The sequence below is a fragment of the Indicator indicator genome, chromosome 13, assembly GCF_027791375.1.
Source record: "Indicator indicator isolate 239-I01 chromosome 13, UM_Iind_1.1, whole genome shotgun sequence".
NCBI lineage: Eukaryota > Metazoa > Chordata > Aves > Piciformes > Indicatoridae > Indicator > Indicator indicator.
Window position 1 is genome coordinate 13,939,548 of NC_072022.1, and position 19,234 is coordinate 13,958,781.

At 64.4% G+C, this 19,234-nt stretch overlaps 29 non-coding genes across 29 annotated transcripts; all 29 read right to left on the reverse strand.

Annotated features, from left to right (window-relative positions):
- Window positions 1-25: 25 nt before the first annotated feature.
- LOC128970959 (5S ribosomal RNA) lies at window positions 26-144 on the reverse strand. The gene has a single exon (XR_008489194.1). It is a non-coding gene; the product is annotated as a 5S ribosomal RNA (ribosomal RNA).
- A 544-nt stretch (window positions 145-688) lies between these two features.
- LOC128970970 (5S ribosomal RNA) lies at window positions 689-807 on the reverse strand. Its single transcript, XR_008489205.1, has one exon. It is a non-coding gene; the product is annotated as a 5S ribosomal RNA (ribosomal RNA).
- A 544-nt stretch (window positions 808-1,351) lies between these two features.
- LOC128970982 (5S ribosomal RNA) lies at window positions 1,352-1,470 on the reverse strand. The gene has a single exon (XR_008489216.1). It is a non-coding gene; the product is annotated as a 5S ribosomal RNA (ribosomal RNA).
- Window positions 1,471-2,014: 544 nt separating this feature from the next.
- On the reverse strand, window positions 2,015-2,133 carry LOC128970993 (5S ribosomal RNA). Its single transcript, XR_008489227.1, has one exon. It is a non-coding gene; the product is annotated as a 5S ribosomal RNA (ribosomal RNA).
- Window positions 2,134-2,677: 544 nt separating this feature from the next.
- Window positions 2,678-2,796, reverse strand: LOC128971003 (5S ribosomal RNA). The gene has a single exon (XR_008489236.1). It is a non-coding gene; the product is annotated as a 5S ribosomal RNA (ribosomal RNA).
- A 544-nt stretch (window positions 2,797-3,340) lies between these two features.
- Window positions 3,341-3,459, reverse strand: LOC128970960 (5S ribosomal RNA). Its single transcript, XR_008489195.1, has one exon. It is a non-coding gene; the product is annotated as a 5S ribosomal RNA (ribosomal RNA).
- A 544-nt stretch (window positions 3,460-4,003) lies between these two features.
- LOC128970961 (5S ribosomal RNA) lies at window positions 4,004-4,122 on the reverse strand. The gene has a single exon (XR_008489196.1). It is a non-coding gene; the product is annotated as a 5S ribosomal RNA (ribosomal RNA).
- Window positions 4,123-4,667: 545 nt separating this feature from the next.
- Window positions 4,668-4,786, reverse strand: LOC128970962 (5S ribosomal RNA). The gene has a single exon (XR_008489197.1). It is a non-coding gene; the product is annotated as a 5S ribosomal RNA (ribosomal RNA).
- Window positions 4,787-5,330: 544 nt separating this feature from the next.
- Window positions 5,331-5,449, reverse strand: LOC128970963 (5S ribosomal RNA). Its single transcript, XR_008489198.1, has one exon. It is a non-coding gene; the product is annotated as a 5S ribosomal RNA (ribosomal RNA).
- Window positions 5,450-5,993: 544 nt separating this feature from the next.
- LOC128970964 (5S ribosomal RNA) lies at window positions 5,994-6,112 on the reverse strand. Its single transcript, XR_008489199.1, has one exon. It is a non-coding gene; the product is annotated as a 5S ribosomal RNA (ribosomal RNA).
- Window positions 6,113-6,656: 544 nt separating this feature from the next.
- LOC128970965 (5S ribosomal RNA) lies at window positions 6,657-6,775 on the reverse strand. The gene has a single exon (XR_008489200.1). It is a non-coding gene; the product is annotated as a 5S ribosomal RNA (ribosomal RNA).
- Window positions 6,776-7,320: 545 nt separating this feature from the next.
- On the reverse strand, window positions 7,321-7,439 carry LOC128970966 (5S ribosomal RNA). The gene has a single exon (XR_008489201.1). It is a non-coding gene; the product is annotated as a 5S ribosomal RNA (ribosomal RNA).
- A 544-nt stretch (window positions 7,440-7,983) lies between these two features.
- Window positions 7,984-8,102, reverse strand: LOC128970967 (5S ribosomal RNA). Its single transcript, XR_008489202.1, has one exon. It is a non-coding gene; the product is annotated as a 5S ribosomal RNA (ribosomal RNA).
- Window positions 8,103-8,647: 545 nt separating this feature from the next.
- LOC128970968 (5S ribosomal RNA) lies at window positions 8,648-8,766 on the reverse strand. Its single transcript, XR_008489203.1, has one exon. It is a non-coding gene; the product is annotated as a 5S ribosomal RNA (ribosomal RNA).
- A 544-nt stretch (window positions 8,767-9,310) lies between these two features.
- Window positions 9,311-9,429, reverse strand: LOC128970969 (5S ribosomal RNA). Its single transcript, XR_008489204.1, has one exon. It is a non-coding gene; the product is annotated as a 5S ribosomal RNA (ribosomal RNA).
- A 545-nt stretch (window positions 9,430-9,974) lies between these two features.
- Window positions 9,975-10,093, reverse strand: LOC128970971 (5S ribosomal RNA). The gene has a single exon (XR_008489206.1). It is a non-coding gene; the product is annotated as a 5S ribosomal RNA (ribosomal RNA).
- Window positions 10,094-10,637: 544 nt separating this feature from the next.
- LOC128970973 (5S ribosomal RNA) lies at window positions 10,638-10,756 on the reverse strand. Its single transcript, XR_008489207.1, has one exon. It is a non-coding gene; the product is annotated as a 5S ribosomal RNA (ribosomal RNA).
- Window positions 10,757-11,300: 544 nt separating this feature from the next.
- Window positions 11,301-11,419, reverse strand: LOC128970974 (5S ribosomal RNA). The gene has a single exon (XR_008489208.1). It is a non-coding gene; the product is annotated as a 5S ribosomal RNA (ribosomal RNA).
- Window positions 11,420-11,964: 545 nt separating this feature from the next.
- On the reverse strand, window positions 11,965-12,083 carry LOC128970975 (5S ribosomal RNA). Its single transcript, XR_008489209.1, has one exon. It is a non-coding gene; the product is annotated as a 5S ribosomal RNA (ribosomal RNA).
- A 544-nt stretch (window positions 12,084-12,627) lies between these two features.
- Window positions 12,628-12,746, reverse strand: LOC128970976 (5S ribosomal RNA). The gene has a single exon (XR_008489210.1). It is a non-coding gene; the product is annotated as a 5S ribosomal RNA (ribosomal RNA).
- A 545-nt stretch (window positions 12,747-13,291) lies between these two features.
- Window positions 13,292-13,410, reverse strand: LOC128970977 (5S ribosomal RNA). The gene has a single exon (XR_008489211.1). It is a non-coding gene; the product is annotated as a 5S ribosomal RNA (ribosomal RNA).
- Window positions 13,411-13,955: 545 nt separating this feature from the next.
- On the reverse strand, window positions 13,956-14,074 carry LOC128970978 (5S ribosomal RNA). Its single transcript, XR_008489212.1, has one exon. It is a non-coding gene; the product is annotated as a 5S ribosomal RNA (ribosomal RNA).
- Window positions 14,075-14,618: 544 nt separating this feature from the next.
- On the reverse strand, window positions 14,619-14,737 carry LOC128970979 (5S ribosomal RNA). Its single transcript, XR_008489213.1, has one exon. It is a non-coding gene; the product is annotated as a 5S ribosomal RNA (ribosomal RNA).
- A 544-nt stretch (window positions 14,738-15,281) lies between these two features.
- On the reverse strand, window positions 15,282-15,400 carry LOC128970980 (5S ribosomal RNA). Its single transcript, XR_008489214.1, has one exon. It is a non-coding gene; the product is annotated as a 5S ribosomal RNA (ribosomal RNA).
- A 545-nt stretch (window positions 15,401-15,945) lies between these two features.
- On the reverse strand, window positions 15,946-16,064 carry LOC128970981 (5S ribosomal RNA). The gene has a single exon (XR_008489215.1). It is a non-coding gene; the product is annotated as a 5S ribosomal RNA (ribosomal RNA).
- A 544-nt stretch (window positions 16,065-16,608) lies between these two features.
- On the reverse strand, window positions 16,609-16,727 carry LOC128970983 (5S ribosomal RNA). Its single transcript, XR_008489217.1, has one exon. It is a non-coding gene; the product is annotated as a 5S ribosomal RNA (ribosomal RNA).
- A 545-nt stretch (window positions 16,728-17,272) lies between these two features.
- Window positions 17,273-17,391, reverse strand: LOC128970984 (5S ribosomal RNA). Its single transcript, XR_008489218.1, has one exon. It is a non-coding gene; the product is annotated as a 5S ribosomal RNA (ribosomal RNA).
- A 544-nt stretch (window positions 17,392-17,935) lies between these two features.
- On the reverse strand, window positions 17,936-18,054 carry LOC128970985 (5S ribosomal RNA). The gene has a single exon (XR_008489219.1). It is a non-coding gene; the product is annotated as a 5S ribosomal RNA (ribosomal RNA).
- A 544-nt stretch (window positions 18,055-18,598) lies between these two features.
- On the reverse strand, window positions 18,599-18,717 carry LOC128970986 (5S ribosomal RNA). Its single transcript, XR_008489220.1, has one exon. It is a non-coding gene; the product is annotated as a 5S ribosomal RNA (ribosomal RNA).
- Between the last annotated feature and the right edge of the window lie 517 nt (window positions 18,718-19,234).

Sequence of the window (19,234 nt, forward strand, 5' to 3'; positions counted from 1 at the left end):
CCGCCTGCACTGGGCCCAAGCAAAAGGCCTACAGCACCCGGTATTCCCAGGCGGTCTCCCATCCAAGTACTAACCGGGCCCGACCCTGCTTAGCTTCCGAGATCAGACGAGATCGGGCGTTCTCAGGGTGGTATGGCCGTAGGCACCCCTCCTCCCCACAACAGCCCTCTCGAGCCACCCAAACCCACACGCAACACAACACCACGCTCCCCACTCACGCCCTCCCTCCCCCACACGCGCCATCACAACTTGCCCCACACACACGCACCGCAAACACCATCCTGCACCTCCGCTCACAACCCACGCGCGCGCCAAAACAACCCTCTCGCACCACACGCGCAACCCCCACAAACACCCCACGGCCACGCACAACCAGCACCCCTCACCCGACACGCCAACCCACACCAACCACGAACAACGCAACACCGCAAACGGCCCCTTCACGACACTCCTGCAATGCACGATCACACACCCTAACAACACACTCCACAAAACCACCGCACCCGCACTCAACGGCACCCCGCGCGCAGCACCCACACGCCACCACGCCTCACCTACACCCCACCGACAGCGCCAACGCCACCAAGCAACACCGCGCGCCTGCCCCTCCGCCATTCCCCACGCTCAACCCCATGCAAAACGTGGAAGCCTGCCCCGCCCAACCCGCCTGCACTGGGCCCAAGCAAAAGGCCTACAGCACCCGGTATTCCCAGGCGGTCTCCCATCCAAGTACTAACCGGGCCCGACCCTGCTTAGCTTCCGAGATCAGACGAGATCGGGCGTTCTCAGGGTGGTATGGCCGTAGGCACCCCTCCTCCCCACAACAGCCCTCTCGAGCCACCCAAACCCACACGCAACACAACACCACGCTCCCCACTCACGCCCTCCCTCCCCCACACGCGCCATCACAACTTGCCCCACACACACGCACCGCAAACACCATCCTGCACCTCCGCTCACAACCCACGCGCGCGCCAAAACAACCCTCTCGCACCACACGCGCAACCCCCACAAACACCCCACGGCCACGCACAACCAGCACCCCTCACCCGACACGCCAACCCACACCAACCACGAACAACGCAACACCGCAAACGGCCCCTTCACGACACTCCTGCAATGCACGATCACACACCCTAACAACACACTCCACAAAACCACCGCACCCGCACTCAACGGCACCCCGCGCGCAGCACCCACACGCCACCACGCCTCACCTACACCCCACCGACAGCGCCAACGCCACCAAGCAACACCGCGCGCCTGCCCCTCCGCCATTCCCCACGCTCAACCCCATGCAAAACGTGGAAGCCTGCCCCGCCCAACCCGCCTGCACTGGGCCCAAGCAAAAGGCCTACAGCACCCGGTATTCCCAGGCGGTCTCCCATCCAAGTACTAACCGGGCCCGACCCTGCTTAGCTTCCGAGATCAGACGAGATCGGGCGTTCTCAGGGTGGTATGGCCGTAGGCACCCCTCCTCCCCACAACAGCCCTCTCGAGCCACCCAAACCCACACGCAACACAACACCACGCTCCCCACTCACGCCCTCCCTCCCCCACACGCGCCATCACAACTTGCCCCACACACACGCACCGCAAACACCATCCTGCACCTCCGCTCACAACCCACGCGCGCGCCAAAACAACCCTCTCGCACCACACGCGCAACCCCCACAAACACCCCACGGCCACGCACAACCAGCACCCCTCACCCGACACGCCAACCCACACCAACCACGAACAACGCAACACCGCAAACGGCCCCTTCACGACACTCCTGCAATGCACGATCACACACCCTAACAACACACTCCACAAAACCACCGCACCCGCACTCAACGCCACCCCGCGCGCAGCACCCACACGCCACCACGCCTCACCTACACCCCACCGATAGCGCCAATGCCACCAAGCAACACCGCGCGCCTGCCCCTCCGCCATTCCCCACGCTCAACCCCATGCAAAACGTGGAAGCCTGCCCCGCCCAACCCGCCTGCACTGGGCCCAAGCAAAAGGCCTACAGCACCCGGTATTCCCAGGCGGTCTCCCATCCAAGTACTAACCGGGCCCGACCCTGCTTAGCTTCCGAGATCAGACGAGATCGGGCGTTCTCAGGGTGGTATGGCCGTAGGCACCCCTCCTCCCCACAACAGCCCTCTCGAGCCACCCAAACCCACACGCAACACAACACCACGCTCCCCACTCACGCCCTCCCTCCCCCACACGCGCCATCACAACTTGCCCCACACACACGCACCGCAAACACCATCCTGCACCTCCGCTCACAACCCACGCGCGCGCCAAAACAACCCTCTCGCACCACACGCGCAACCCCCACAAACACCCCACGGCCACGCACAACCAGCACCCCTCACCCGACACGCCAACCCACACCAACCACGAACAACGCAACACCGCAAACGGCCCCTTCACGACACTCCTGCAATGCACGATCACACACCCTAACAACACACTCCACAAAACCACCGCACCCGCACTCAACGGCACCCCGCGCGCAGCACCCACACGCCACCACGCCTCACCTACACCCCACCGACAGCGCCAACGCCACCAAGCAACACCGCGCGCCTGCCCCTCCGCCATTCCCCACGCTCAACCCCATGCAAAACGTGGAAGCCTGCCCCGCCCAACCCGCCTGCACTGGGCCCAAGCAAAAGGCCTACAGCACCCGGTATTCCCAGGCGGTCTCCCATCCAAGTACTAACCGGGCCCGACCCTGCTTAGCTTCCGAGATCAGACGAGATCGGGCGTTCTCAGGGTGGTATGGCCGTAGGCACCCCTCCTCCCCACAACAGCCCTCTCGAGCCACCCAAACCCACACGCAACACAACACCACGCTCCCCACTCACGCCCTCCCTCCCCCACACGCGCCATCACAACTTGCCCCACACACACGCACCGCAAACACCATCCTGCACCTCCGCTCACAACCCACGCGCGCGCCAAAACAACCCTCTCGCACCACACGCGCAACCCCCACAAACACCCCACGGCCACGCACAACCAGCACCCCTCACCCGACACGCCAACCCACACCAACCACGAACAACGCAACACCGCAAACGGCCCCTTCACGACACTCCTGCAATGCACGATCACACACCCTAACAACACACTCCACAAAACCACCGCACCCGCACTCAACGCCACCCCGCGCGCAGCACCCACACGCCACCACGCCTCACCTACACCCCACCGACAGCGCCAACGCCACCAAGCAACACCGCGCGCCTGCCCCTCCGCCATTCCCCACGCTCAACCCCATGCAAAACGTGGAAGCCTGCCCCGCCCAACCCGCCTGCACTGGGCCCAAGCAAAAGGCCTACAGCACCCGGTATTCCCAGGCGGTCTCCCATCCAAGTACTAACCGGGCCCGACCCTGCTTAGCTTCCGAGATCAGACGAGATCGGGCGTTCTCAGGGTGGTATGGCCGTAGGCACCCCTCCTCCCCACAACAGCCCTCTCGAGCCACCCAAACCCACACGCAACACAACACCACGCTCCCCACTCACGCCCTCCCTCCCCCACACGCGCCATCACAACTTGCCCCACACACACGCACCGCAAACACCATCCTGCACCTCCGCTCACAACCCACGCGCGCGCCAAAACAACCCTCTCGCACCACACGCGCAACCCCCACAAACACCCCACGGCCACGCACAACCAGCACCCCTCACCCGACACGCCAACCCACACCAACCACGAACAACGCAACACCGCAAACGGCCCCTTCACGACACTCCTGCAATGCACGATCACACACCCTAACAACACACTCCACAAAACCACCGCACCCGCACTCAACGGCACCCCGCGCGCAGCACCCACACGCCACCACGCCTCACCTACACCCCACCGACAGCGCCAACGCCACCAAGCAACACCGCGCGCCTGCCCCTCCGCCATTCCCCACGCTCAACCCCATGCAAAACGTGGAAGCCTGCCCCGCCCAACCCGCCTGCACTGGGCCCAAGCAAAAGGCCTACAGCACCCGGTATTCCCAGGCGGTCTCCCATCCAAGTACTAACCGGGCCCGACCCTGCTTAGCTTCCGAGATCAGACGAGATCGGGCGTTCTCAGGGTGGTATGGCCGTAGGCACCCCTCCTCCCCACAACAGCCCTCTCGAGCCACCCAAACCCACACGCAACACAACACCACGCTCCCCACTCACGCCCTCCCTCCCCCACACGCGCCATCACAACTTGCCCCACACACACGCACCGCAAACACCATCCTGCACCTCCGCTCACAACCCACGCGCGCGCCAAAACAACCCTCTCGCACCACACGCGCAACCCCCACAAACACCCCACGGCCACGCACAACCAGCACCCCTCACCCGACACGCCAACCCACACCAACCACGAACAACGCAACACCGCAAACGGCCCCTTCACGACACTCCTGCAATCGCACGATCACACACCCTAACAACACACTCCACAAAACCACCGCACCCGCACTCAACGCCACCCCGCGCGCAGCACCCACACGCCACCACGCCTCACCTACACCCCACCGACAGCGCCAACGCCACCAAGCAACACCGCGCGCCTGCCCCTCCGCCATTCCCCACGCTCAACCCCATGCAAAACGTGGAAGCCTGCCCCGCCCAACCCGCCTGCACTGGGCCCAAGCAAAAGGCCTACAGCACCCGGTATTCCCAGGCGGTCTCCCATCCAAGTACTAACCGGGCCCGACCCTGCTTAGCTTCCGAGATCAGACGAGATCGGGCGTTCTCAGGGTGGTATGGCCGTAGGCACCCCTCCTCCCCACAACAGCCCTCTCGAGCCACCCAAACCCACACGCAACACAACACCACGCTCCCCACTCACGCCCTCCCTCCCCCACACGCGCCATCACAACTTGCCCCACACACACGCACCGCAAACACCATCCTGCACCTCCGCTCACAACCCACGCGCGCGCCAAAACAACCCTCTCGCACCACACGCGCAACCCCCACAAACACCCCACGGCCACGCACAACCAGCACCCCTCACCCGACACGCCAACCCACACCAACCACGAACAACGCAACACCGCAAACGGCCCCTTCACGACACTCCTGCAATGCACGATCACACACCCTAACAACACACTCCACAAAACCACCGCACCCGCACTCAACGGCACCCCGCGCGCAGCACCCACACGCCACCACGCCTCACCTACACCCCACCGACAGCGCCAACGCCACCAAGCAACACCGCGCGCCTGCCCCTCCGCCATTCCCCACGCTCAACCCCATGCAAAACGTGGAAGCCTGCCCCGCCCAACCCGCCTGCACTGGGCCCAAGCAAAAGGCCTACAGCACCCGGTATTCCCAGGCGGTCTCCCATCCAAGTACTAACCGGGCCCGACCCTGCTTAGCTTCCGAGATCAGACGAGATCGGGCGTTCTCAGGGTGGTATGGCCGTAGGCACCCCTCCTCCCCACAACAGCCCTCTCGAGCCACCCAAACCCACACGCAACACAACACCACGCTCCCCACTCACGCCCTCCCTCCCCCACACGCGCCATCACAACTTGCCCCACACACACGCACCGCAAACACCATCCTGCACCTCCGCTCACAACCCACGCGCGCGCCAAAACAACCCTCTCGCACCACACGCGCAACCCCCACAAACACCCCACGGCCACGCACAACCAGCACCCCTCACCCGACACGCCAACCCACACCAACCACGAACAACGCAACACCGCAAACGGCCCCTTCACGACACTCCTGCAATGCACGATCACACACCCTAACAACACACTCCACAAAACCACCGCACCCGCACTCAACGGCACCCCGCGCGCAGCACCCACACGCCACCACGCCTCACCTACACCCCACCGACAGCGCCAACGCCACCAAGCAACACCGCGCGCCTGCCCCTCCGCCATTCCCCACGCTCAACCCCATGCAAAACGTGGAAGCCTGCCCCGCCCAACCCGCCTGCACTGGGCCCAAGCAAAAGGCCTACAGCACCCGGTATTCCCAGGCGGTCTCCCATCCAAGTACTAACCGGGCCCGACCCTGCTTAGCTTCCGAGATCAGACGAGATCGGGCGTTCTCAGGGTGGTATGGCCGTAGGCACCCCTCCTCCCCACAACAGCCCTCTCGAGCCACCCAAACCCACACGCAACACAACACCACGCTCCCCACTCACGCCCTCCCTCCCCCACACGCGCCATCACAACTTGCCCCACACACACGCACCGCAAACACCATCCTGCACCTCCGCTCACAACCCACGCGCGCGCCAAAACAACCCTCTCGCACCACACGCGCAACCCCCACAAACACCCCACGGCCACGCACAACCAGCACCCCTCACCCGACACGCCAACCCACACCAACCACGAACAACGCAACACCGCAAACGGCCCCTTCACGACACTCCTGCAATGCACGATCACACACCCTAACAACACACTCCACAAAACCACCGCACCCGCACTCAACGGCACCCCGCGCGCAGCACCCACACGCCACCACGCCTCACCTACACCCCACCGACAGCGCCAACGCCACCAAGCAACACCGCGCGCCTGCCCCTCCGCCATTCCCCACGCTCAACCCCATGCAAAACGTGGAAGCCTGCCCCGCCCAACCCGCCTGCACTGGGCCCAAGCAAAAGGCCTACAGCACCCGGTATTCCCAGGCGGTCTCCCATCCAAGTACTAACCGGGCCCGACCCTGCTTAGCTTCCGAGATCAGACGAGATCGGGCGTTCTCAGGGTGGTATGGCCGTAGGCACCCCTCCTCCCCACAACAGCCCTCTCGAGCCACCCAAACCCACACGCAACACAACACCACGCTCCCCACTCACGCCCTCCCTCCCCCACACGCGCCATCACAACTTGCCCCACACACACGCACCGCAAACACCATCCTGCACCTCCGCTCACAACCCACGCGCGCGCCAAAACAACCCTCTCGCACCACACGCGCAACCCCCACAAACACCCCACGGCCACGCACAACCAGCACCCCTCACCCGACACGCCAACCCACACCAACCACGAACAACGCAACACCGCAAACGGCCCCTTCACGACACTCCTGCAATCGCACGATCACACACCCTAACAACACACTCCACAAAACCACCGCACCCGCACTCAACGGCACCCCGCGCGCAGCACCCACACGCCACCACGCCTCACCTACACCCCACCGACAGCGCCAACGCCACCAAGCAACACCGCGCGCCTGCCCCTCCGCCATTCCCCACGCTCAACCCCATGCAAAACGTGGAAGCCTGCCCCGCCCAACCCGCCTGCACTGGGCCCAAGCAAAAGGCCTACAGCACCCGGTATTCCCAGGCGGTCTCCCATCCAAGTACTAACCGGGCCCGACCCTGCTTAGCTTCCGAGATCAGACGAGATCGGGCGTTCTCAGGGTGGTATGGCCGTAGGCACCCCTCCTCCCCACAACAGCCCTCTCGAGCCACCCAAACCCACACGCAACACAACACCACGCTCCCCACTCACGCCCTCCCTCCCCCACACGCGCCATCACAACTTGCCCCACACACACGCACCGCAAACACCATCCTGCACCTCCGCTCACAACCCACGCGCGCGCCAAAACAACCCTCTCGCACCACACGCGCAACCCCCACAAACACCCCACGGCCACGCACAACCAGCACCCCTCACCCGACACGCCAACCCACACCAACCACGAACAACGCAACACCGCAAACGGCCCCTTCACGACACTCCTGCAATGCACGATCACACACCCTAACAACACACTCCACAAAACCACCGCACCCGCACTCAACGGCACCCCGCGCGCAGCACCCACACGCCACCACGCCTCACCTACACCCCACCGACAGCGCCAACGCCACCAAGCAACACCGCGCGCCTGCCCCTCCGCCATTCCCCACGCTCAACCCCATGCAAAACGTGGAAGCCTGCCCCGCCCAACCCGCCTGCACTGGGCCCAAGCAAAAGGCCTACAGCACCCGGTATTCCCAGGCGGTCTCCCATCCAAGTACTAACCGGGCCCGACCCTGCTTAGCTTCCGAGATCAGACGAGATCGGGCGTTCTCAGGGTGGTATGGCCGTAGGCACCCCTCCTCCCCACAACAGCCCTCTCGAGCCACCCAAACCCACACGCAACACAACACCACGCTCCCCACTCACGCCCTCCCTCCCCCACACGCGCCATCACAACTTGCCCCACACACACGCACCGCAAACACCATCCTGCACCTCCGCTCACAACCCACGCGCGCGCCAAAACAACCCTCTCGCACCACACGCGCAACCCCCACAAACACCCCACGGCCACGCACAACCAGCACCCCTCACCCGACACGCCAACCCACACCAACCACGAACAACGCAACACCGCAAACGGCCCCTTCACGACACTCCTGCAATCGCACGATCACACACCCTAACAACACACTCCACAAAACCACCGCACCCGCACTCAACGGCACCCCGCGCGCAGCACCCACACGCCACCACGCCTCACCTACACCCCACCGACAGCGCCAACGCCACCAAGCAACACCGCGCGCCTGCCCCTCCGCCATTCCCCACGCTCAACCCCATGCAAAACGTGGAAGCCTGCCCCGCCCAACCCGCCTGCACTGGGCCCAAGCAAAAGGCCTACAGCACCCGGTATTCCCAGGCGGTCTCCCATCCAAGTACTAACCGGGCCCGACCCTGCTTAGCTTCCGAGATCAGACGAGATCGGGCGTTCTCAGGGTGGTATGGCCGTAGGCACCCCTCCTCCCCACAACAGCCCTCTCGAGCCACCCAAACCCACACGCAACACAACACCACGCTCCCCACTCACGCCCTCCCTCCCCCACACGCGCCATCACAACTTGCCCCACACACACGCACCGCAAACACCATCCTGCACCTCCGCTCACAACCCACGCGCGCGCCAAAACAACCCTCTCGCACCACACGCGCAACCCCCACAAACACCCCACGGCCACGCACAACCAGCACCCCTCACCCGACACGCCAACCCACACCAACCACGAACAACGCAACACCGCAAACGGCCCCTTCACGACACTCCTGCAATGCACGATCACACACCCTAACAACACACTCCACAAAACCACCGCACCCGCACTCAACGGCACCCCGCGCGCAGCACCCACACGCCACCACGCCTCACCTACACCCCACCGACAGCGCCAACGCCACCAAGCAACACCGCGCGCCTGCCCCTCCGCCATTCCCCACGCTCAACCCCATGCAAAACGTGGAAGCCTGCCCCGCCCAACCCGCCTGCACTGGGCCCAAGCAAAAGGCCTACAGCACCCGGTATTCCCAGGCGGTCTCCCATCCAAGTACTAACCGGGCCCGACCCTGCTTAGCTTCCGAGATCAGACGAGATCGGGCGTTCTCAGGGTGGTATGGCCGTAGGCACCCCTCCTCCCCACAACAGCCCTCTCGAGCCACCCAAACCCACACGCAACACAACACCACGCTCCCCACTCACGCCCTCCCTCCCCCACACGCGCCATCACAACTTGCCCCACACACACGCACCGCAAACACCATCCTGCACCTCCGCTCACAACCCACGCGCGCGCCAAAACAACCCTCTCGCACCACACGCGCAACCCCCACAAACACCCCACGGCCACGCACAACCAGCACCCCTCACCCGACACGCCAACCCACACCAACCACGAACAACGCAACACCGCAAACGGCCCCTTCACGACACTCCTGCAATCGCACGATCACACACCCTAACAACACACTCCACAAAACCACCGCACCCGCACTCAACGGCACCCCGCGCGCAGCACCCACACGCCACCACGCCTCACCTACACCCCACCGACAGCGCCAACGCCACCAAGCAACACCGCGCGCCTGCCCCTCCGCCATTCCCCACGCTCAACCCCATGCAAAACGTGGAAGCCTGCCCCGCCCAACCCGCCTGCACTGGGCCCAAGCAAAAGGCCTACAGCACCCGGTATTCCCAGGCGGTCTCCCATCCAAGTACTAACCGGGCCCGACCCTGCTTAGCTTCCGAGATCAGACGAGATCGGGCGTTCTCAGGGTGGTATGGCCGTAGGCACCCCTCCTCCCCACAACAGCCCTCTCGAGCCACCCAAACCCACACGCAACACAACACCACGCTCCCCACTCACGCCCTCCCTCCCCCACACGCGCCATCACAACTTGCCCCACACACACGCACCGCAAACACCATCCTGCACCTCCGCTCACAACCCACGCGCGCGCCAAAACAACCCTCTCGCACCACACGCGCAACCCCCACAAACACCCCACGGCCACGCACAACCAGCACCCCTCACCCGACACGCCAACCCACACCAACCACGAACAACGCAACACCGCAAACGGCCCCTTCACGACACTCCTGCAATGCACGATCACACACCCTAACAACACACTCCACAAAACCACCGCACCCGCACTCAACGGCACCCCGCGCGCAGCACCCACACGCCACCACGCCTCACCTACACCCCACCGACAGCGCCAACGCCACCAAGCAACACCGCGCGCCTGCCCCTCCGCCATTCCCCACGCTCAACCCCATGCAAAACGTGGAAGCCTGCCCCGCCCAACCCGCCTGCACTGGGCCCAAGCAAAAGGCCTACAGCACCCGGTATTCCCAGGCGGTCTCCCATCCAAGTACTAACCGGGCCCGACCCTGCTTAGCTTCCGAGATCAGACGAGATCGGGCGTTCTCAGGGTGGTATGGCCGTAGGCACCCCTCCTCCCCACAACAGCCCTCTCGAGCCACCCAAACCCACACGCAACACAACACCACGCTCCCCACTCACGCCCTCCCTCCCCCACACGCGCCATCACAACTTGCCCCACACACACGCACCGCAAACACCATCCTGCACCTCCGCTCACAACCCACGCGCGCGCCAAAACAACCCTCTCGCACCACACGCGCAACCCCCACAAACACCCCACGGCCACGCACAACCAGCACCCCTCACCCGACACGCCAACCCACACCAACCACGAACAACGCAACACCGCAAACGGCCCCTTCACGACACTCCTGCAATGCACGATCACACACCCTAACAACACACTCCACAAAACCACCGCACCCGCACTCAACGGCACCCCGCGCGCAGCACCCACACGCCACCACGCCTCACCTACACCCCACCGACAGCGCCAACGCCACCAAGCAACACCGCGCGCCTGCCCCTCCGCCATTCCCCACGCTCAACCCCATGCAAAACGTGGAAGCCTGCCCCGCCCAACCCGCCTGCACTGGGCCCAAGCAAAAGGCCTACAGCACCCGGTATTCCCAGGCGGTCTCCCATCCAAGTACTAACCGGGCCCGACCCTGCTTAGCTTCCGAGATCAGACGAGATCGGGCGTTCTCAGGGTGGTATGGCCGTAGGCACCCCTCCTCCCCACAACAGCCCTCTCGAGCCACCCAAACCCACACGCAACACAACACCACGCTCCCCACTCACGCCCTCCCTCCCCCACACGCGCCATCACAACTTGCCCCACACACACGCACCGCAAACACCATCCTGCACCTCCGCTCACAACCCACGCGCGCGCCAAAACAACCCTCTCGCACCACACGCGCAACCCCCACAAACACCCCACGGCCACGCACAACCAGCACCCCTCACCCGACACGCCAACCCACACCAACCACGAACAACGCAACACCGCAAACGGCCCCTTCACGACACTCCTGCAATCGCACGATCACACACCCTAACAACACACTCCACAAAACCACCGCACCCGCACTCAACGGCACCCCGCGCGCAGCACCCACACGCCACCACGCCTCACCTACACCCCACCGACAGCGCCAACGCCACCAAGCAACACCGCGCGCCTGCCCCTCCGCCATTCCCCACGCTCAACCCCATGCAAAACGTGGAAGCCTGCCCCGCCCAACCCGCCTGCACTGGGCCCAAGCAAAAGGCCTACAGCACCCGGTATTCCCAGGCGGTCTCCCATCCAAGTACTAACCGGGCCCGACCCTGCTTAGCTTCCGAGATCAGACGAGATCGGGCGTTCTCAGGGTGGTATGGCCGTAGGCACCCCTCCTCCCCACAACAGCCCTCTCGAGCCACCCAAACCCACACGCAACACAACACCACGCTCCCCACTCACGCCCTCCCTCCCCCACACGCGCCATCACAACTTGCCCCACACACACGCACCGCAAACACCATCCTGCACCTCCGCTCACAACCCACGCGCGCGCCAAAACAACCCTCTCGCACCACACGCGCAACCCCCACAAACACCCCACGGCCACGCACAACCAGCACCCCTCACCCGACACGCCAACCCACACCAACCACGAACAACGCAACACCGCAAACGGCCCCTTCACGACACTCCTGCAATGCACGATCACACACCCTAACAACACACTCCACAAAACCACCGCACCCGCACTCAACGGCACCCCGCGCGCAGCACCCACACGCCACCACGCCTCACCTACACCCCACCGACAGCGCCAACGCCACCAAGCAACACCGCGCGCCTGCCCCTCCGCCATTCCCCACGCTCAACCCCATGCAAAACGTGGAAGCCTGCCCCGCCCAACCCGCCTGCACTGGGCCCAAGCAAAAGGCCTACAGCACCCGGTATTCCCAGGCGGTCTCCCATCCAAGTACTAACCGGGCCCGACCCTGCTTAGCTTCCGAGATCAGACGAGATCGGGCGTTCTCAGGGTGGTATGGCCGTAGGCACCCCTCCTCCCCACAACAGCCCTCTCGAGCCACCCAAACCCACACGCAACACAACACCACGCTCCCCACTCACGCCCTCCCTCCCCCACACGCGCCATCACAACTTGCCCCACACACACGCACCGCAAACACCATCCTGCACCTCCGCTCACAACCCACGCGCGCGCCAAAACAACCCTCTCGCACCACACGCGCAACCCCCACAAACACCCCACGGCCACGCACAACCAGCACCCCTCACCCGACACGCCAACCCACACCAACCACGAACAACGCAACACCGCAAACGGCCCCTTCACGACACTCCTGCAATCGCACGATCACACACCCTAACAACACACTCCACAAAACCACCGCACCCGCACTCAACGGCACCCCGCGCGCAGCACCCACACGCCACCACGCCTCACCTACACCCCACCGACAGCGCCAACGCCACCAAGCAACACCGCGCGCCTGCCCCTCCGCCATTCCCCACGCTCAACCCCATGCAAAACGTGGAAGCCTGCCCCGCCCAACCCGCCTGCACTGGGCCCAAGCAAAAGGCCTACAGCACCCGGTATTCCCAGGCGGTCTCCCATCCAAGTACTAACCGGGCCCGACCCTGCTTAGCTTCCGAGATCAGACGAGATCGGGCGTTCTCAGGGTGGTATGGCCGTAGGCACCCCTCCTCCCCACAACAGCCCTCTCGAGCCACCCAAACCCACACGCAACACAACACCACGCTCCCCACTCACGCCCTCCCTCCCCCACACGCGCCATCACAACTTGCCCCACACACACGCACCGCAAACACCATCCTGCACCTCCGCTCACAACCCACGCGCGCGCCAAAACAACCCTCTCGCACCACACGCGCAACCCCCACAAACACCCCACGGCCACGCACAACCAGCACCCCTCACCCGACACGCCAACCCACACCAACCACGAACAACGCAACACCGCAAACGGCCCCTTCACGACACTCCTGCAATCGCACGATCACACACCCTAACAACACACTCCACAAAACCACCGCACCCGCACTCAACGGCACCCCGCGCGCAGCACCCACACGCCACCACGCCTCACCTACACCCCACCGACAGCGCCAACGCCACCAAGCAACACCGCGCGCCTGCCCCTCCGCCATTCCCCACGCTCAACCCCATGCAAAACGTGGAAGCCTGCCCCGCCCAACCCGCCTGCACTGGGCCCAAGCAAAAGGCCTACAGCACCCGGTATTCCCAGGCGGTCTCCCATCCAAGTACTAACCGGGCCCGACCCTGCTTAGCTTCCGAGATCAGACGAGATCGGGCGTTCTCAGGGTGGTATGGCCGTAGGCACCCCTCCTCCCCACAACAGCCCTCTCGAGCCACCCAAACCCACACGCAACACAACACCACGCTCCCCACTCACGCCCTCCCTCCCCCACACGCGCCATCACAACTTGCCCCACACACACGCACCGCAAACACCATCCTGCACCTCCGCTCACAACCCACGCGCGCGCCAAAACAACCCTCTCGCACCACACGCGCAACCCCCACAAACACCCCACGGCCACGCACAACCAGCACCCCTCACCCGACACGCCAACCCACACCAACCACGAACAACGCAACACCGCAAACGGCCCCTTCACGACACTCCTGCAATCCACGATCACACACCCTAACAACACACTCCACAAAACCACCGCACCCGCACTCAACGGCACCCCGCGCGCAGCACCCACACGCCACCACGCCTCACCTACACCCCACCGACAGCGCCAACGCCACCAAGCAACACCGCGCGCCTGCCCCTCCGCCATTCCCCACGCTCAACCCCATGCAAAACGTGGAAGCCTGCCCCGCCCAACCCGCCTGCACTGGGCCCAAGCAAAAGGCCTACAGCACCCGGTATTCCCAGGCGGTCTCCCATCCAAGTACTAACCGGGCCCGACCCTGCTTAGCTTCCGAGATCAGACGAGATCGGGCGTTCTCAGGGTGGTATGGCCGTAGGCACCCCTCCTCCCCACAACAGCCCTCTCGAGCCACCCAAACCCACACGCAACACAACACCACGCTCCCCACTCACGCCCTCCCTCCCCCACACGCGCCATCACAACTTGCCCCACACACACGCACCGCAAACACCATCCTGCACCTCCGCTCACAACCCACGCGCGCGCCAAAACAACCCTCTCGCACCACACGCGCAACCCCCACAAACACCCCACGGCCACGCACAACCAGCACCCCTCACCCGACACGCCAACCCACACCAACCACGAACAACGCAACACCGCAAACGGCCCCTTCACGACACTCCTGCAATGCACGATCACACACCCTAACAACACACTCCACAAAACCACCGCACCCGCACTCAACGGCACCCCGCGCGCAGCACCCACACGCCACCACGCCTCACCTACACCCCACCGACAGCGCCAACGCCACCAAGCAACACCGCGCGCCTGCCCCTCCGCCATTCCCCACGCTCAACCCCATGCAAAACGTGGAAGCCTGCCCCGCCCAACCCGCCTGCACTGGGCCCAAGCAAAAGGCCTACAGCACCCGGTATTCCCAGGCGGTCTCCCATCCAAGTACTAACCGGGCCCGACCCTGCTTAGCTTCCGAGATCAGACGAGATCGGGCGTTCTCAGGGTGGTATGGCCGTAGGCACCCCTCCTCCCCACAACAGCCCTCTCGAGCCACCCAAACCCACACGCAACACAACACCACGCTCCCCACTCACGCCCTCCCTCCCCCACACGCGCCATCACAACTTGCCCCACACACACGCACCGCAAACACCATCCTGCACCTCCGCTCACAACCCACGCGCGCGCCAAAACAACCCTCTCGCACCACACGCGCAACCCCCACAAACACCCCACGGCCACGCACAACCAGCACCCCTCACCCGACACGCCAACCCACACCAACCACGAACAACGCAACACCGCAAACGGCCCCTTCACGACACTCCTGCAATCGCACGATCACACACCCTAACAACACACTCCACAAAACCACCGCACCCGCACTCAACGGCACCCCGCGCGCAGCACCCACACGCCACCACGCCTCACCTACACCCCACCGACAGCGCCAACGCCACCAAGCAACACCGCGCGCCTGCCCCTCCGCCATTCCCCACGCTCAACCCCATGCAAAACGTGGAAGCCTGCCCCGCCCAACCCGCCTGCACTGGGCCCAAGCAAAAGGCCTACAGCACCCGGTATTCCCAGGCGGTCTCCCATCCAAGTACTAACCGGGCCCGACCCTGCTTAGCTTCCGAGATCAGACGAGATCGGGCGTTCTCAGGGTGGTATGGCCGTAGGCACCCCTCCTCCCCACAACAGCCCTCTCGAGCCACCCAAACCCACACGCAACACAACACCACGCTCCCCACTCACGCCCTCCCTCCCCCACACGCGCCATCACAACTTGCCCCACACACACGCACCGCAAACACCATCCTGCACCTCCGCTCACAACCCACGCGCGCGCCAAAACAACCCTCTCGCACCACACGCGCAACCCCCACAAACACCCCACGGCCACGCACAACCAGCACCCCTCACCCGACACGCCAACCCACACCAACCACGAACAACGCAACACCGCAAACGGCCCCTTCACGACACTCCTGCAACGCACGATCACACACCCTAACAACACACTCCACAAAACCACCGCACCCGCACTCAACGGCACCCCGCGCGCAGCACCCACACGCCACCACGCCTCACCTACACCCCACCGACAGCGCCAACGCCACCAAGCAACACCGCGCGCCTGCCCCTCCGCCATTCCCCACGCTCAACCCCATGCAAAACGTGGAAGCCTGCCCCGCCCAACCCGCCTGCACTGGGCCCAAGCAAAAGGCCTACAGCACCCGGTATTCCCAGGCGGTCTCCCATCCAAGTACTAACCGGGCCCGACCCTGCTTAGCTTCCGAGATCAGACGAGATCGGGCGTTCTCAGGGTGGTATGGCCGTAGGCACCCCTCCTCCCCACAACAGCCCTCTCGAGCCACCCAAACCCACACGCAACACAACACCACGCTCCCCACTCACGCCCTCCCTCCCCCACACGCGCCATCACAACTTGCCCCACACACACGCACCGCAAACACCATCCTGCACCTCCGCTCACAACCCACGCGCGCGCCAAAACAACCCTCTCGCACCACACGCGCAACCCCCACAAACACCCCACGGCCACGCACAACCAGCACCCCTCACCCGACACGGCAACCCACACCAACCACGAACAACGCAACACCGCAAACGGCCCCTTCACGACACTCCTGCAATCGCACGATCACACACCCTAACAACACACTCCACAAAACCACCGCACCCGCACTCAACGGCACCCCGCGCGCAGCACCCACACGCCACCACGCCTCACCTACACCCCACCGACAGCGCCAACGCCACCAAGCAACACCGCGCGCCTGCCCCTCCGCCATTCCCCACGCTCAACCCCATGCAAAACGTGGAAGCCTGCCCCGCCCAACCCGCCTGCACTGGGCCCAAGCAAAAGGCCTACAGCACCCGGTATTCCCAGGCGGTCTCCCATCCAAGTACTAACCGGGCCCGACCCTGCTTAGCTTCCGAGATCAGACGAGATCGGGCGTTCTCAGGGTGGTATGGCCGTAGGCACCCCTCCTCCCCACAACAGCCCTCTCCAGCCACCCAAACCCACACGCAACACAACACCACGCTCCCCACTCACGCCCTCCCTCCCCCACACGCGCCATCACAACTTGCCCCACACACACGCACCGCAAACACCATCCTGCACCTCCGCTCACAACCCACGCGCGCGCCAAAACAACCCTCTCGCACCACACGCGCAACCCCCACAAACACCCCACGGCCACGCACAACCAGCACCCCTCACCCGACACGCCAACCCACACCAACCACGAACAACGCAACACCGCAAACGGCCCCTTCACGACACTCCTGCAATGCACGATCACACACCCTAACAACACACTCCACAAAACCACCGCACCCGCACTCAACGGCACCCCGCGCGCAGCACCCACACGCCACCACGCCTCACCTACACCCCACCGACAGCGCCAACGCCACCAAGCAACACCGCGCGCCTGCCCCTCCGCCATTCCCCACGCTCAACCCCATGCAAAACGTGGAAGCCTGCCCCGCCCAACCCGCCTGCACTGGGCCCAAGCAAAAGGCCTACAGCACCCGGTATTCCCAGGCGGTCTCCCATCCAAGTACTAACCGGGCCCGACCCTGCTTAGCTTCCGAGATCAGACGAGATCGGGCGTTCTCAGGGTGGTATGGCCGTAGGCACCCCTCCTCCCCACAACAGCCCTCTCCAGCCACCCAAACCCACACGCAACACAACACCACGCTCCCCACTCACGCCCTCCCTCCCCCACACGCGCCATCACAACTTGCCCCACACACACGCACCGCAAACACCATCCTGCACCTCCGCTCACAACCCACGCGCGCGCCAAAACAACCCTCTCGCACCACACGCGCAACCCCCACAAACACCCCACGGCCACGCACAACCAGCACCCCTCACCCGACACGCCAACCCACACCAACCACGAACAACGCAACACCGCAAACGGCCCCTTCACGACACTCCTGCAACGCACGATCACACACCCAAACAACACACTCCACAAAACCACCGCACCCGCACTCAACGGCACCCCGCGCGCAGCACCCACACGCCACCACGCCTCACCTACACCCCACCGACAGCGCCAACGCCACCAAGCAACACCGCGCGCCTGCCCCTCCGCCATTCCCCACGCTCAACCCCATGCAAAACGTGGAAGCCTGCCCCGCCCAACCCGCCTGCACTGGGCCCAAGCAAAAGGCCTACAGCACCCGGTATTCCCAGGCGGTCTCCCATCCAAGTACTAACCGGGCCCGACCCTGCTTAGCTTCCGAGATCAGACGAGATCGGGCGTTCTCAGGGTGGTATGGCCGTAGGCACCCCTCCTCCCCACAACAGCCCTCTCCAGCCACCCAAACCCACACGCAACACAACACCACGCTCCCCACTCACGCCCTCCCTCCCCCACACGCGCCATCACAACTTGCCCCACACACACGCACCGCAAACACCATCCTGCACCTCCGCTCACAACCCACGCGCGCGCCAAAACAACCCTCTCGCACCACACGCGCAACCCCCACAAACACCCCACGGCCACGCACAACCAGCACCCCTCACCCGACACGCCAACCCACACCAACCACGAACAACGCAACACCGCAAACGGCCCCTTCACGACACTCCTGCAACGCACGATCACACACCCTAACAACACACTCCACAAAACCACCGCACCCGCACTCAACGGCACCCCGCGCGCAGCACCCACACGCCACCACGCCTCACCTACACCCCACCGACAGCGCCAACGCCACCAAGCAACACCGCGCGCCTGCCCCTCCGCCATTCCCCACGCTCAACCCCATGCAAAACGTGGAAGCCTGCCCCGCCCA